This window comes from Leuresthes tenuis, unplaced genomic scaffold (assembly GCF_036924035.1).
Source record: "Leuresthes tenuis unplaced genomic scaffold, fLeuTen1.0.hap1 SCAF_10, whole genome shotgun sequence".
Classification (NCBI taxonomy): Eukaryota; Metazoa; Chordata; class Actinopteri; order Atheriniformes; family Atherinopsidae; genus Leuresthes; species Leuresthes tenuis.
The window spans coordinates 18,611,393-18,626,808 of NW_027325364.1; the positions used below are offsets into that span (position 1 = coordinate 18,611,393).

The 15,416-nt window shown below is 41.2% G+C and overlaps 1 protein-coding gene across 2 annotated transcripts in view; it reads left to right on the forward strand.

The window, feature by feature from the left end:
- Window positions 1–15,416, forward strand: part of LOC140316696 (protein MTSS 1-like) — a 43,804-nt gene that overhangs the window by 11,911 nt on the left and 16,477 nt on the right. The gene's annotated exons all lie outside the window — the stretch shown is intronic.

Below are 15,416 nucleotides of genomic sequence, written 5' to 3' on the forward strand. Positions count from 1 at the left end.
GATAACAGCTGATGGTGACACAGAGATATTTCAGTTCAGTCACCAGTGAGTTCAAAATGATTAATGATTGCTACAATGATGTTATTTTGAACCGTTCCAAGAATTGTTGGACTAAAACTAACTTTGGTCAAGGGCTTTTGACATTAATAAAAGCCAGTAGGACCTACCTTGACTCTACAGTATGTAACCGATGCTCTGAGGAAAGATTGCTCATCATCCTGTCAGTCACGTGCATAACAGAAAAAACAGGTTTACTCGTGATGAGAAATCCTTAAAGGCATAATTTGAGTCTTCCACTGACATGTCTTAAAGTCCCAAAGTCTGACTGTTTTGAGAAAAGAACAAGAAGTTCAGACGTCTCGGAGAGCTTGTACTTTGAATCACCGAACTTTACCAGCTAACAAGAGTGACTTCTGAAATATTAATCAGATTATGTGAAAGAATACAAGGATTGGGTTGGTGTGACTCTTGCATGTTGAAAATCATGTTCTCACACACTGAAACGCCACTAAATGTCTCCCACGTCCCAAAGGACGGTAGTTTATTAACGCTCATAAAAAAAGAAATAATAATGGGTTGGGCCACATGTGGGTTGGCAGCTGTTAGGACACTGTCTCTACATGAATTGTGTGTGTGTTTGTGTGTATATAGTATATGTAAGTGCCTCTGTGGTGATATTAATCCCGATGGCTCTGTCAGCAGTTGGAGTGATGATTCTCTTTGGACAAGTCTGACTCTGTAGAAATGAAATTTACACCTGCCACAAAGCCAGCATGTTAAAGCATGCCAGATCAGTTTGAACATAAAAGATTATCCCTGACTGATGATTACTTCAATCCTTTAATTATGTTTGCCCCCTTAATGATCAATGTAAATATTCTATTCTGTAAATGGTCTGACCTAAAAGCTAGGCCTTATATTTTCCTGATACGGTTGTAATATTGCTTAACTGTTAAGAAAAGGAGAAATCAAAGCTTACTCATATCCTGTCTGTATGGTAAAAGTCTAGGTGTTATTATCACAATAATTGCAGCTATTCAGCTGAAGCCCCCCCACCCCTCCCGCGTATATGCCTCTCAGCTGACTTTATCTGTTTGCAATTAGCATTGATTACAGAAATGCAGCAAGAGATGGAGCCAGTGGAGACAAACGACCCAAACCAAGCACTGGTATGTTGACTGGAAGCAGTATAGCGTGCCTATAAATGCTGCCTAAAACTAATCCTGGCCTCTCCTCTTGACATGCATGTTAGGTTAACGTATGAGACGGAGGCTTATGGAGCTGAATTCTAAAGTTGTGCTCAAGTACAGACATGCGATGCTCAATCTTTGATTCAAATCTATGGTAAGATGTAAATCTATCATAATGTTAGTATGATAGTGTAAATTGGGTATATTATGATAGTTAAGAGTGTTTCAACAAAGGTTATTATGCTGATTTTACCATAATAGCAAACAGGTTAAAGTGCTCTTTACGAGTTTTTTTTTCTTTTTGTTCCCTATTTGCCAGCTTGCTTCTACTTGCCATAAAGCGTCTTTTTTTCCCACAGCAGTCTCGGTGTTACAGCGTGGCTGGTGTAATTTTCAGTGTGTGTGCGTGTGTGTGTCATAATAGCAAAATTTGCTGTTGGAGACACTTGCTGTTTTGGCAACTATCACATGGCTGTGAATGCTTTAGCAGCTGTTTAGATGTCTGTGTGGATACATTATATCACCGTGGTAGCTTTCCAACCATGCATGAAGCAGTGCAGTGAGAAAAATGTCCAGGTATGTTGTTAAGATCAGAGTGAAGGCACAGATCCTGTCATTGCGACATTACGTTACATCATTACATCACATGTAATCGTGTGATGATTTGGTAATAAGTGCACGTGAATCAGAAAGCCCACATGCTGACAAGGTGTCCCAGGTGGACTGGTTCCATCGTAAGACCCGAGTTGATATAACTGTGCTGTACGACTTCAAAAAGTTATTATTTAAGCTGCTGTTTGTGCCATGTTGTGGTGTTCACCAGTTACGCAGAGAAATGGTGTTGTAAATCCCAGATGTCTCTGAAGATTTACCTTGCACTCTTTCTAGTCATCTGGTAATGCACTTGGCGCCTCTGCCGTTCCAGGGCAGAAGGTGTCACATCTGCTATCTGTTATCTGTGCCTGTCAGTGGTACAGGTGGAGATAACAGATTTACATGTCCGTATGAACGGCCTTTTCAACTTTTTATGTCTGTGGAGTTGATGCTTTAAGGTTGATTAGAGATGTGCGTGGCCAAAATTCAGATTAAACAACATGCACATGATACTAAGATCGCCATTCCACTAAACACATGACTTTTGTAGAGCAGACGTTAATTGAATTCCAACTGTATTATGGTTATTTCTCCAAGCCTGCTCTGTGTCTCTGTGTGCTCTGCTATGGACAGAGCCCCATACATTCCCATGGAAAAAAAGAAATCAGGCCCTTTCCTCTTTGCCCCTTTCAGTTCATGCCTTGGACTCTGTTACAGAACAACCCTCGGTCTTGAACTAACCCACTGTCTCAATCCGCTCTGTGAGAGGGCTCTGTCTTCTTTTCCAGTTTCAATCCAAGACTAGCCGTAGCCGTGCACATTTCCTGTCTGCTAGACGCTATCCCGCAGACGAGCCCTGGGCCTCTTGCTCAATCTACTCTTTGCTCCTGTTCACCTTGACCCCATCCGGGGTATCTTACAGATTACTGCTACCAGCAAACTGATCAGTCAACGAGTCAAATACACACACACACACACATGGACTAGCTCGAGCTTGTACATGCACACTCAGCTCACAGAGAGATGGACTTCTACACACTTATTTGCACAAAATTATCTCTGTCCTTCTTGCCCTCACAGATAATTGATTTCTCATGCGTCCTAAACAGAAAACAGAGTTTTAACAAAGATTATGTCTCAACCAGTTGCTTTATAATGTATCTGTGTTGTGACAGAACAGTTTCATGGTTCGGGTTCGAATTGATCAGGTCATGGTTAAGGGACACGCTTGGTGAGCTGTTATTTCTACATATGTGTGGAAAAAAGGGGTCAAGGAATGGCCACTTCAGGAGAATGAAAATGGGTTTGCTTTTAGAGGCGCAGAGAACACACCCATAGGTGCATTTTGAGTCAGAATTCCAGAGAATCCTCTGTGCATGTGTGTTTGTGTGCATGCAGTATGGGGCTGCAAGTGTTTGTGGGTGTTAAGGCTATTTGCTCTCTGTTTTTGTTTAAACATAAACCCGGTTAGACCAGCGAGCTTTGGATTTGGAACATCTGACACAACATGCATGCAAAGCCGAATTCAAAACACATTTCTCTGGCAAATGAACTTCAGACGCGTGTCTCTGCTGCTGAATTGAAAGTCCTTGGAGATGCAAAACAATGCATTAAAGCACATAAAGTCTTTCTCTCGCACATAATCTTTGAACATGCAACTGAAGTCAGGAATAGAAGAGAGGAAGGCGCGTAATATTCAACACTAATCAAAGACTGAGTGTATGTTAAAAGGAGTTACTTGTTATTTGTTCAGATGTTGTTCAGAGTGGTTGAGTAAAAGCGATTTATTTGACTGTTCATATGGCAACTGGCAAGCAACAGTAAGGATTCCAGTTGACTGGTGGCAGTCCAGTGTCTCTGCAAAGTTGTTAGATGCATTGCAAATGCCATCTAACAACTTTAAGAATGATTTATTACCATATTTACAAGAATGAAAAGGATCCTCTCAGGGAGCGCTTAACTTAGCTTAAAAACATCCTGCTTGAAGTCTTAGCTTCAGAGTTATTTAGCACCAGTCTCGGAGCAACTCTGATCCAAGGAAAGACAAAAACTCTTATCTTAGCGAGGTGGCGCTCTACTAGAGCCTAGTCTTTAATATTCACAGGGAACACCCATTATTATATGGATTTTCTTAAAATTTCATCTCCAGGAGCAACTTTTTCACATGGAATTTGTTTGTGTTAGCTTAGGTTAATGTGGAGTCTGCTCTTAGTGGGCTTGGATACTGTCCATGACAGAAACAGCAGTGAAGAAATGGCTGCATGTTGCAAACGCAGCCTTGTTGATTTCAGTGGTTTTTATTAACAGTCGTTTATTTTCTGTTGCAACTTTTCCCGATGACATCTCTCCTGTTTGCTAATGTGTGATCCCGATCAACTAAGAGGATGTTGCAAGAGGTGCTAATTTGTTTACTCTTAAGGCACTGATTTACGTGTGTCCTTAGTGTCCAGCTCATAAATGTATGCGTTTGTCTTCCGACATCGAACATATAAACTCAAGACCACAACCCAGCAGCCAGGCTGTGAGCCAACACTGCCTGCCTTTGTTCCATAGTGCACACACATTGGCTCACACTGTGTTTCATATAGATGGTATAATTCACCCTCAGAGTGTGCCTTTTAAGCTCTTGGTTAGTCCATATATTAAACAGGAAAACTTTGCAGGCCCCAGGAATTCTTATTATTGTAAGGCTTTGGAAACCCCTACAGCAAAGCCTAAAAGACTCCGAAAAAGCAGAAAGTGAACTAAATGGAACGGAAGCAATTAATAGCTAACACTGGATAACACGGCTAATACCAGGATAACTTATAAGTCATTGTGGCCATCAACTTGCTCACCATTCTGCCTTTGAATGTTCTGAATCGCCTCCTTATTGATTCCCCTTTCTCCTTCATTTTTCCTTTCTTTTCCATCTGCAACCACACCTTCTGTCTGTACTAAGGCTGTCAAAGACAGGTGTATATACAGCTGGTCTGTGACAGCAGCACCAAGCCCTTTTCTGTTTATCACGAGAGACTTTCTCTGCTGCTGAAACTCCCCTCAAGGACAGACAAGAAGATGTAGGAGTGTGCAAAGAATAACAAGAGACGGAGCCAAAGTCTAATGAGAAACAGAAATTAAGAGGTGTGTGTGCTCAGGCTGTCCAAACACTGAAGTATCATCTTGAGAATACATTGGAACAGACACACATTTGCATAAACACCACAAATATGACACACGAGTACAGCGGGATACCATCATTTTGAATTTGGGGAGATGTTATTTTATGTGTATGTGTTTAATTCCTCATTGGGAGTTCCATATATCATACAACGCTCTTTCATTGCATTTATTAGCTTCACAATTGAGCGAGTGACATAATGTAGCTATTCTTCTGGTTGATAGATGGGTAAATTATGGTTAAGACCAGTCCATAAAAGTGGCTTTCTCAGCACATTGATTTAGTGAGCCTTTAATCTGAATTGTTCCCAATCATCCCGCACATACATCATAAAATGCGGCATGAATGATGCGTTTGTGTGAAGTGTGTGCACCCGGACGGGTAAATGGATGTGGGGGTGAGAGTGGGGCAGAGGAAGCCCCGTCACTGACTCTTTGTCTTTACAGGGGGTCTCGCACACATACACAAGTACACACACGAGTTCGTGCACAAATCCATGCAGCGGCTCAGACGTACACATGGTAGATGTAATCTGGTGGTCATTATTGCTAACAAGGCAGTGTTGTGTTGCTCTGACAAACAGTTCTGTCTCTCTAGTGTGTCTCTGGTTTAAATTATCACCAGTATCTCACAGACTGGAGGCCTCTCGGTCTCCCCCCTACAGGGAAAGGAAAGGTCACGGGCACGTTCACATGCTGAGTGCGGAGGGTTAAAAGCCAGACGTCGTAGATATTTCTGATGTCCTGTTTGGTTTAAGTAAGTGGTAAGTTAGGTTCTTCGTTACTTTCTGTCTGTGAACAGCAGACTGCGGTCTTCTGCGTAAAAGAAACAAAGTTTCACCCATTTTGTTTCTTTCAAACCCCTTTAATGCCCAAACTGTTTGTTCCAGACCATGGCAGATGTTAGGATTCATCCCAGTTAAAATGTTTTCATCTGCTGTTAAACCTCTCAAATCTAATGATACACCTAAATAGCGATCGTTTAAATAGCATATTTGCATTATGTGATACTTTTCAACATTGTTACCATTGAATATGACTGTGTTTTGATTGTTGAGGGTTTGATATTAGTAATGTTTACCCTTTAGATGATCACACAGCTTTTGACAGTGGTGTCAGCCCGTCTGAGGCACAAAAAAAGTGAATAAATGTTGAGTTTATTCTTCAGATAAACATTTCTTACAAGCTGGACACCACTCTGTGTAATAAGTGTGTGTAAATGTTGTTTTGTTTATGTCAAAAGAAAAAGGTTGGGGTTTTTTTGTACCGGTCTATAATACGTGTCTTGGCAGTATTAATTACTTTGTGTCTTTTCAAATTAATTTCTTAGAGCCCGTGTCTCCAAGGTTGGAATTTAGTGTAGGTAGACCTTCTCCGCCCTGCTGAAACTGAATTACCTGCTGCTTGTTTTTTTGTTTTTTCCCTTTATGTGTTGTTGGATCTGCATTCAGATCTGAATTTGTCATAGTTGATGATAGTTGCATCTTAGATCATTTAATGTGGAACATCTCATTTGCACACCTTTCTTCGCTGAAGAGTTACTTAAGTGAACTTTGTAGTCTTGCATAAGACACACATGACTCAAACCCTGTTTAGTTTATTCAGACATTACGGTGTAAATATGAACCTGTGCCCTCGTTTCTGTAAATTATTAACTACGGCATCAGAGATTTTACACACGTTCTGACCATATGCTGGCAACAGAAAGTGTCTCATAAGTCCAGTGAATGCTTTAAATGTTAGCTTTTATATTGGTTGGATTCATAGTTTGTTTGTTTTTAGGTCGAAGCTATCATTGCCACTGCTTCTCTGTTCTGTGAAGTGCATGCCATAAATCAGGTTATCAGTACCAAAATAACCTATTTAGTTCATTGCTGGAGATCCTTGTAAATTCCTTCTGTCTTTCTATTTGTAAAATGTGTGTCAGACCAGAAAAGGAAGATTAGAAAGAAAGTGGGGCACCACAGCCCAGAAAAGAGCAAGGGAGGGCTCTAGGGTAATCTATTTTCTCTTTCTTTCTCTCCTTATGGCCATCTCATGACATGTTTAAATCCCCTCACTGCCGTCTTTAATTGGTCAGTCTGGGCAGCAGACGTATAGCTGCTGTTAAGCTGTTATGTTCTTAGCAGAACATTGTGCTAACACCCCCCCCCCCCCCCCCCCCCCCCCCCCCCCATCAGTAAATGGTTGATGGTTGCCAATGATGCAAAAATGTAAGCGGAACTTTGTAAGAGTCATACAGCCTGCAAGTTTGTGTATTTTTGTTAGGCTGCCCGACACGTCACGCATCGGATATTTTGTTTCAAACGTTCTCCTCGAGAAGAAAATCGGGTGTTCCAGAAGTGCACAGCTTAAAGACAACGTCAGATATCGGAGGACACATATCTGCTACGTTTGCAAAGATACAGTCTGTGTTATCATCACATACTTTCCCATGGCATATTCTCTGCTCCTCTATGGCCGTTTATTTTAGTCTTGACTTTGACCGCTCATTGAACCAGCCAGCTGCTTATTGACTGGATTAACTCGGGGACTGTGATAACAATATGGCATTACTTGCACACAAACATCTGAGACAAGGGGGTTGGGAGCAGCAAGATGGTACATTAAGAAAAAAAAAGAAGAAATCTAAACAATAACAGAAGGACATTGTAGAACAAGTGCAGACAAAACCGCTTAAACAATTGAATGAAAGGAACACAAAAAAATAAATCGTCTACATTTTTCTGCTGTCTGCAGCAACTACGCCCGCTCTATTGCTTTTTCAATCTATTTCTACAGCACGTCTGTGTCTCAGCCTGTGTTTGACAGCACGTAGACGCTCTACAACTTCAGACTGGATGTGCAGCGGACGTGCGAGATGACCCACACAGAAAGCGCTGATGCTGCCTTTTTGTAGACACGAGGTTGTGTAATCTTAATTGTTTGTCGTCCATTGTTTTAGTACCCATCCGTGACACAGCATTGTTTGGCAGAAACCAAACGAGGGAGAATAATAGGGGAGGAAGGAATACAGTAGCTTGATGACGTTCAAAAGAGCGAGGCGTCATTTGTTGGCTATCTTTTTCTTCTTTATCTGCAGCTTCAAGACCTCATTAGCCTTAACGCTGCAGAGCCGCACAAAAGTAGCATACTGTCGTATTCTATTGTTTTTCTTTGTCATGTCTAGGATTTCTCCTCCTTTCTCTACACACCTTCACACCCACATTGATGCCAAAAAGTCCTTCCTGCGAGAGAGGACAGTATTTCTAATTTTATACCGGGTTCGTTTGTATTCAGGCTCCGAAAGAATACTAAACAGAAGCACTAAAGTGGCACACTAGCACAGTCCCTAGTAAAGGCCTCAGCTCCGTTGACTGTCCAGCTTCATGAGAAAGTGTCAGAATACTCTTAGATCATCACTTCATACATCACTCAAGAATCATTTCGCTTTTTATTTTTTATTTTTATTTTGTTTCTCCACGTCAGGTGAGATATGACAGGATGCAGAAACATAATTGAAGAGAATGAAGCTGACAAATGAGTATGAGGAAGGCAGAAAAGACTTAAAAAAAGAAGCACATCAGCACTGTGAGAGGGAAGAAAAACAGAGCCACGCGAGGAGAATCGAGGAGTGCAGATCAGACAAGATTCTGCTGCCCCTGAGAAAGGGTGAACAATGTAAAGGGAAGGAAGGGTAATGCGAGTCATGCATTATTATTCAGGATGCATTTCACTGCATTGCAGCGGCACACTGACACACATTCACAGCTACAAATCACACAAAGACTTTGGGGTTTTTGTATAGGGATTCTAAATGTCTTGGTGGGGCTGTAAGCTGTGGTGCAGCATGGCACTTTGATGGCCTATTGACCATGTAGATCAATATTGTCATTAACCTCCACTTCCAGCTGTCATCCACTGAAGACATTCAGAGGTGAGCCTTTATTCCTGTGATGCACTGACACATAACATCCTGGGTTTAACTGTATTCAGTCTCTCTTGCAGCTGTTATTTGTCAGTAGATTTCATCATAAATGTTTATTTTGTACTTAATAGTAGCAGCTACTCTATCTAGTCTGCTCTATAGAAGGTAGAAAAAACCAACCGTTTAACTGGCTGCTACCATACTGATCTCATGAAATCCAGTGAGTCATACTGTTTGGCATTCTTACTTTTGGGACCTTTATGAACTCTAAAAAGCTAATTCAATTCATACAACATCAGTGATATTGTTGCTGCGATGCCAATATCCATTGTAGCTGGGGCAGATACCGTCTCAAGGTTAATAAACATGTTCACTATCCACTAAAATAAAAGACAGTATCTGAAAACAGTTGTCACCATTTCTCTTCATCTCCTGCTCCTCTCCTCGCTCTTTCCCTTCTCCTGTCCATGCTTGGCAGCTGTTGGGAACTATAGTCCGACAGTCCAGGGTTTTTCAGTGTCAGCACTCGTCACACTACAGCAGGTGCGTGTGTGTGTTCGCTCGCCCACATGTCGTATGTGTCGGCGCTCATTGGGGCTAGACATGCTGACTGGTGAGGGTGTGCTTGGGTAGGCAACACAAGACAGACAGGCTGACTTTCTGTCAGCAACTTTTGATGAATAAAGCGCCGATCACAGTTCCCAAGGAGGCCAGGCCAGCTAATGGAATAGATTATGAACAGGTTGGCCACTGAGTTAATGCCAGCTGATGGATAACAGTTGGCATTATTTTTAGCACCTTGCTTTCTTGTCGCCTTTACATAAAATGAATAATATAAAGGTTGATGGATTGGTTAGTGTACTAAGATTTTTATTAGCGCCTGATTAATTCATGCATACATAGACCTTTTCGTCTCGCTCCGTCAATTCCCAGATTTATCTGCCACTTTTAAAAAGAATAGAATAAACTCTTTATGTAATGTGATAATAACAGTATCCTAACAGGCTGACAGCGTAGACACTAAATCTGTGAATGAAATGCCAGCCTGTATCTGTAATGTGTGGGCGGCTCAATCTGGACATGCCAACTGCTCAGCTCGGGCTTCGTGTGTTTTTGTGTGTTGACAAGATTCATGTATTTCAAAACATGTATCTCAAAAGCTACTTTTCCAATTTGAAAAGAGTCGCCATAAATGAGTGTGGAACAGCGATAAAGCTGACGATGCATTCAGCGGCGCAACAGTGGAGTCAAAATTCTAATTTCTGATTTGGAAAAAAAATATATCTAGTCAAGAAAAGACCTGATTTTGGATTTTTTTTAACTTGGACTTTCGCATTCCCCAATAGGGAAACTACTACAGTCTCTGCATTAATGGATAGAGACAGGTACGCAGGAGATTATCTGTACTGTGCCAGCACAGCAGTCTCATTCATCTCCTCCATTTTATGGTAAAACAAACTGATGTGAGCAACATTCGTTTAAAAGTGACATGTCCTAGTGGCACAATGCTATCACACATTGAATTCATGTAGCTACTACACTTAAGCAGACAAACTTCGTCAAACCAAAAGTGACATCTAAGGTGCAGCTTTCAAACGGCTCATTAGTCTGTCTCTATCTCTTTATGGAAGTCTTTTTCCCAGAAGAATGTAGTTTTTTCAGAGGATGAAACTTAAGAACACCGCTCACTCTGACATGAATACACGCATGTGTCCTCACGGGCCTTTTACCTTAACCTGCGTTCTTTGTCTCTGCTCCTTCTTTGTTGTCTGCTGTCGATGTATGCTCAACTCTGTTATGATAGGTGGCAGCAAGCTTCTTTTTGGGCTTATTTGTTTTGGACTTTTTCCAGTTGAACTGAAAGAACTTGACAAATGATTTTAGCTTGTAAATCCATACCTTTTCGGGTGGTGAGTTGCCATAGTCACATCTGTACATTTTGTACGTGCTGTGTGTTTTATTTATCCATTCATTCATTCATTCATTCTTTTTTAAATTTACAAATGAGATGCATGCTGTTGCTTTTGGTTACGCTCCATCACCGGCTTCTTTTGTTACTTCTGGGTCAAAGAAGCTTGGAGTGGCAACTGTGAAGCATGCCCAGAGCCGCCTAGCTTGATGTGTGCCCCATCATATGGTATGAGTTCAGCCTCACTTGCATGCTAACACATATTTAGTAGTGTTGTAGCAGGACGAGCACTTTTGTTTTTCTTTGCCAAACATCATATGAACTTAGTGAGAGTGACGAGGCTGCTGCTCGGCTTTTTGACTGGATCTACAGAACATGCAGCATTGTCATATCGCTAAATGTTATGGGGGGGGGGGGGATTTCCTTACAATAACAATGAATAATGGCAGGAAAAACCAGGGAGTATGGCAATTTGGACAGAAGTGTGAATGGTTGTCTAAATGGGGCTACACGTTGCTTTCAGCAGTATTGTGCGATTATGTAAAAACGGTATTTTTCTTGATGCTATACCTACATAGCATGGAGATGTACAGATGTAGATCATCATTTCGACAAAATGTCATCTGGTTTGATGGACTAAAAGAACTAGCATGAAGAAGGAACATTTAAATTTAGCTGGCTCAATGTAGAGAGCTTTCATGTTTTCTCCAGATCTCTAATTAGCTGCTGAACAGATCGCCTTTCCTCTGTCCATCTGGGAGAATATATATGTGTGTGTGTGTGTGTGTGTATCCAGCTGTATATGGTCCTCAGTCTCTTATCTGTGTAACCACTGGCCCGTAGTTAACAGCAACCATCTGGTGCCCATGCACAGAGTTGGTTGTGGCGAGCCAAGCTCTTTGATCTACACCTAAAAACTACCCTCCCCCGCAAACTTTCTCTTTCTACGTTGTTTTTTTTTACCCGTTTCTCTTTGCCTGCTCTTTCCCTCTTATTCTTCTTTTCATATGAACGTATATAGATGCGTAACCATTCACCTTTTGGCCATTCCTTCACTTAACGTGTAAATCTCTCTACAGATCAGATTTCCTTCCATCCTCTTTATGGCGAGCACAAATCTGTTTAAAATCCATGTCTTCTTGTATTTATCTTCTGGAAAAAATAGACCAATGTCAGTGTATTTTTCTAATTATAAGCATTATGTATTCTACGTTTAATTTCTGTATTGGAAGACAAGAGGAGGCGTTATGTGTTTTGTCCTGATTATATCACTTCTAGACCTAAGTATGTGCTGTTAGTGATTACATAAAGCACTGTTGTTTTATAGTTCAGTTTTTCTGCAAGTTTAAGTGGCAACCTTATAGCAGAGAATCATACTGTATCGTATTCCCTCCTGCTGCGTTGATGCCCTCATTATTAATGGTTTTAGATAGCATCTGTCCTCCTTAATGCTCCCACTCTATACAAAGTGCAGAAACACTCTCTCTTTGTCAGCACAGTGTGACATTCCAAGGAACAGCGTGGAAAGGGGTTGAGGACAGACGGACTTGGCAAATTGACATCAAATTGCCATCTTATCTCTCACCTTCTCACTCTTGTGCCTGCACACACGTACTGAAAGGAAAATCTCACCCCTGCCACAAATGTCCCCAGTGACTCCTTGGACACAAGCTCACACAGAAGGCTTGAATATCAGAAAGTATGAGAGAAAGCTTTGTTTTCAATGCTTGAGGAATAGGGCTTCCTTAGTATGGCAAATTGACAGTAGGACCAGGAAATGTATCTTGTTTGTTTGCAGTCCAACTTAGTTACTTCATGGAAATAGTTTGCATTGGTGAACACCCAGAAAGACCTTGAAATGCATCCAGTTATTCATTGTTTTATATCCATTCCTCTCTGTGGGCTTTTTGAACAGCTCAGTCATAGACAAGACAGAATACTTTGAAATATTTAATGACTAATTTAGCCATATTTTCTCAGTTGTTAGGGCTGTATAATTGCTCCCTGGCATCATAGAAATGTGTCTGTTTATCACTGGCCACAAAAATAATGGAGCTTATAGTTTCTTTGAGTGTATTTGTGCGTTTCCAACCGGTTAAGTTGGTGGCGCGAGGATTAATTTCAGGCTTTCGAAATAAGCATGTCACACATCAGCTATTCCTACTGACAGCCAGTTATGTCACTACACACACAAACACACACAAGTGGTGTGTCCCGGTTGTGAGGCAGTTAAAGCTTGCGTTTGGAGTGTTTTGTCTGCGTGTGTGTCAGAGACAACTGGTGCTGCCATTGCAGCTATTTCTATCCAGGGGTCACTCAGAGCTAGACAAAGTAGACGATGTGCTGTTTATTAGCAGCCACTCTATTCTTAGAGCAACAATTGCTAACACAAACCGAACAAATTGATTTGATATCTGCTTTTGGCAGGCTCCTAATACCTAACAGCTCTTGTAACGGCACGTTATGTGCAGGTGAGACAAAATGCTTAAAGTCAGTATTATCATTACTGTGACATGTGTCATGTTGTAATTAACTGGAATGTTTCTCACAGAGAGTCAAATGTTATTCCAAAAATATGTCATAGAAACATATTTCTATGTTCACTGATTTATTCCCTCAGAAGTAAAAAAAAAAACAAAACAAAGATGTTACGTTCCTTGTATTGTCACACGCTGGTGTGTTGTGTCGTATCTTTGCCACCTTTGGCATGCAGCATTAAGCACAAAGCAGAGAGTTGAATAACAAGGCAGATTGTTGCAGGCACAGATAAAACACCCACATATTGTATACAGTAACCATGGCAACCCACAGTCAAACAAGACACACTGGCTGGCTACAGCTGTGAGAGAGAGGACGAGTTGGGAAACTGTTCCCTTGTTAAAGATGATTTATTCCTAATTTAACAAAAATACTTTCGTGATTTAGATTTTTTTTTTGCCAATGTCCAAAGAGTTTTACATGTAAGGCTTGGTTCTGTGGAACATTCTCATTAGACGGATAACATTTCTGCAACATACACACACTTTGATTTATGCTAACATCTGAAGGCCCACGTCTCTGAAAAGAACAATTAACAATCACTGAATCTCTTCAACTGAAGTTGGAGCTAAATCCACACAGTCTGACCTGATCTTTCTGCGCACACATGGACAAACCACGAGCAGATGGTGCTTCTCTTATTTTGTGCCTCATTTTTAATCCAGAGGGGGACGGTCGGCAAATTAATAACAAGCCGAAACCAAACTCTTTCCTTGACAGCTTGCGCCTGAACTCCTAATGAAATGCAACTTTCTAATGAAAAACTAACTCCCCTCAGTTTGGCTGTGTGGCATCGATCAGCCACACCCTCTGGAATAACAAGCAGGCACAGTAAGAGACAGCCATATGGATGGATGGATATGATGGCTAAAAGTCAACGCAGGAATGAATGAGCGTTATGGTTTAGTATAACAGAAAGGTCTTTGTGGTAGCCACACCCCCTGTAAAAGCAAGCACACAAAAAAAGGAGGACTGAATAAATGAATGGATAGAGGGCAAATATTGGAGTAACACTGGGCTCGGTGGGACTGACAGGAAATTAACCGCTGTTGAAATGTGTGTTCTAATTTGAAACGGAGAATCGGTTAATGCACTTTCAGCTGGTATCTCTGTGTCAGGGTTTCTCCCTTCACCAGTCAAAAACACATGGAGGTAACGCTGGGGTCTTTTAAAAGAGCAGGACAGGCGTTGAAATCCCATTGAAGCAATGACAAAAAATAAATAAAAGTGCTTTACCGTTTTAGCGCTCTAATTTATGTCATGAGAAGAAAGCTCCGAAATTGCTGAACTCAAGCCTCATCTTTATTTTTTTAGTGTCAAAGAACGGCAGTGAGAGGCAGGACCCAGATGCTGTCTTTCAAAATCTAAAAGGTTTATTCCAAAAACATAAAGCGCAGCTGAGCCGGATTATCAAAATACTCAAACGGTGAATTAACAAGACTATGAAAACAAAACAAGGCTATGGAAAAAATAACTTTGAAACAAGACCAGGACTATTAGGCAGGAAACCAGACTTAGCTTTCCGTGAGGATTCTGCAGTGAATGAGAGAAAACCAGGAGACTAAATGCTGTGGAGGGAGTGATTACTGAGTGCATGCAGCTGATGACAAGGAAACAGGTGACGAGAGTGAAGCTGATGGCAGGGGAGAAACATGACAAGAACTGAATCTAAAAACATGACAGAAAACCTGAAAACAAAACATGAGCTGTGACACTTAGAACTATTCTTCCAAAGTTTGACTTAGTAATCCACGTCCTACTCTTCAGGCATCATGAAGAGGATTTAAATTTTGGCCCATTTACTCAGCTCATACTTCTAAAAACATTGCACACGGTGTGAGTCGTATGGGAGCCTGAAATACATTCGATAGTCTCAAAGTGTTCTTTTCAAATGATAGTTGCAGGATTTCTGCTTTTATTCCCGCCCCAGAGGAAAAATGTGTGTTGATCACTTGTGTGTCAATCAGCTCTGTGTGTGTCTCTGCATGCAGGAAGGACTGCGCTGACAGGAGAATACTTTGCTCTGTTGGAGGGGATTTTACTCTTGGTATAGATTATTACGCACGCACAGAACACAACAACTCACAACAACTCCTTACTATTTTAATACTAGGTCTTT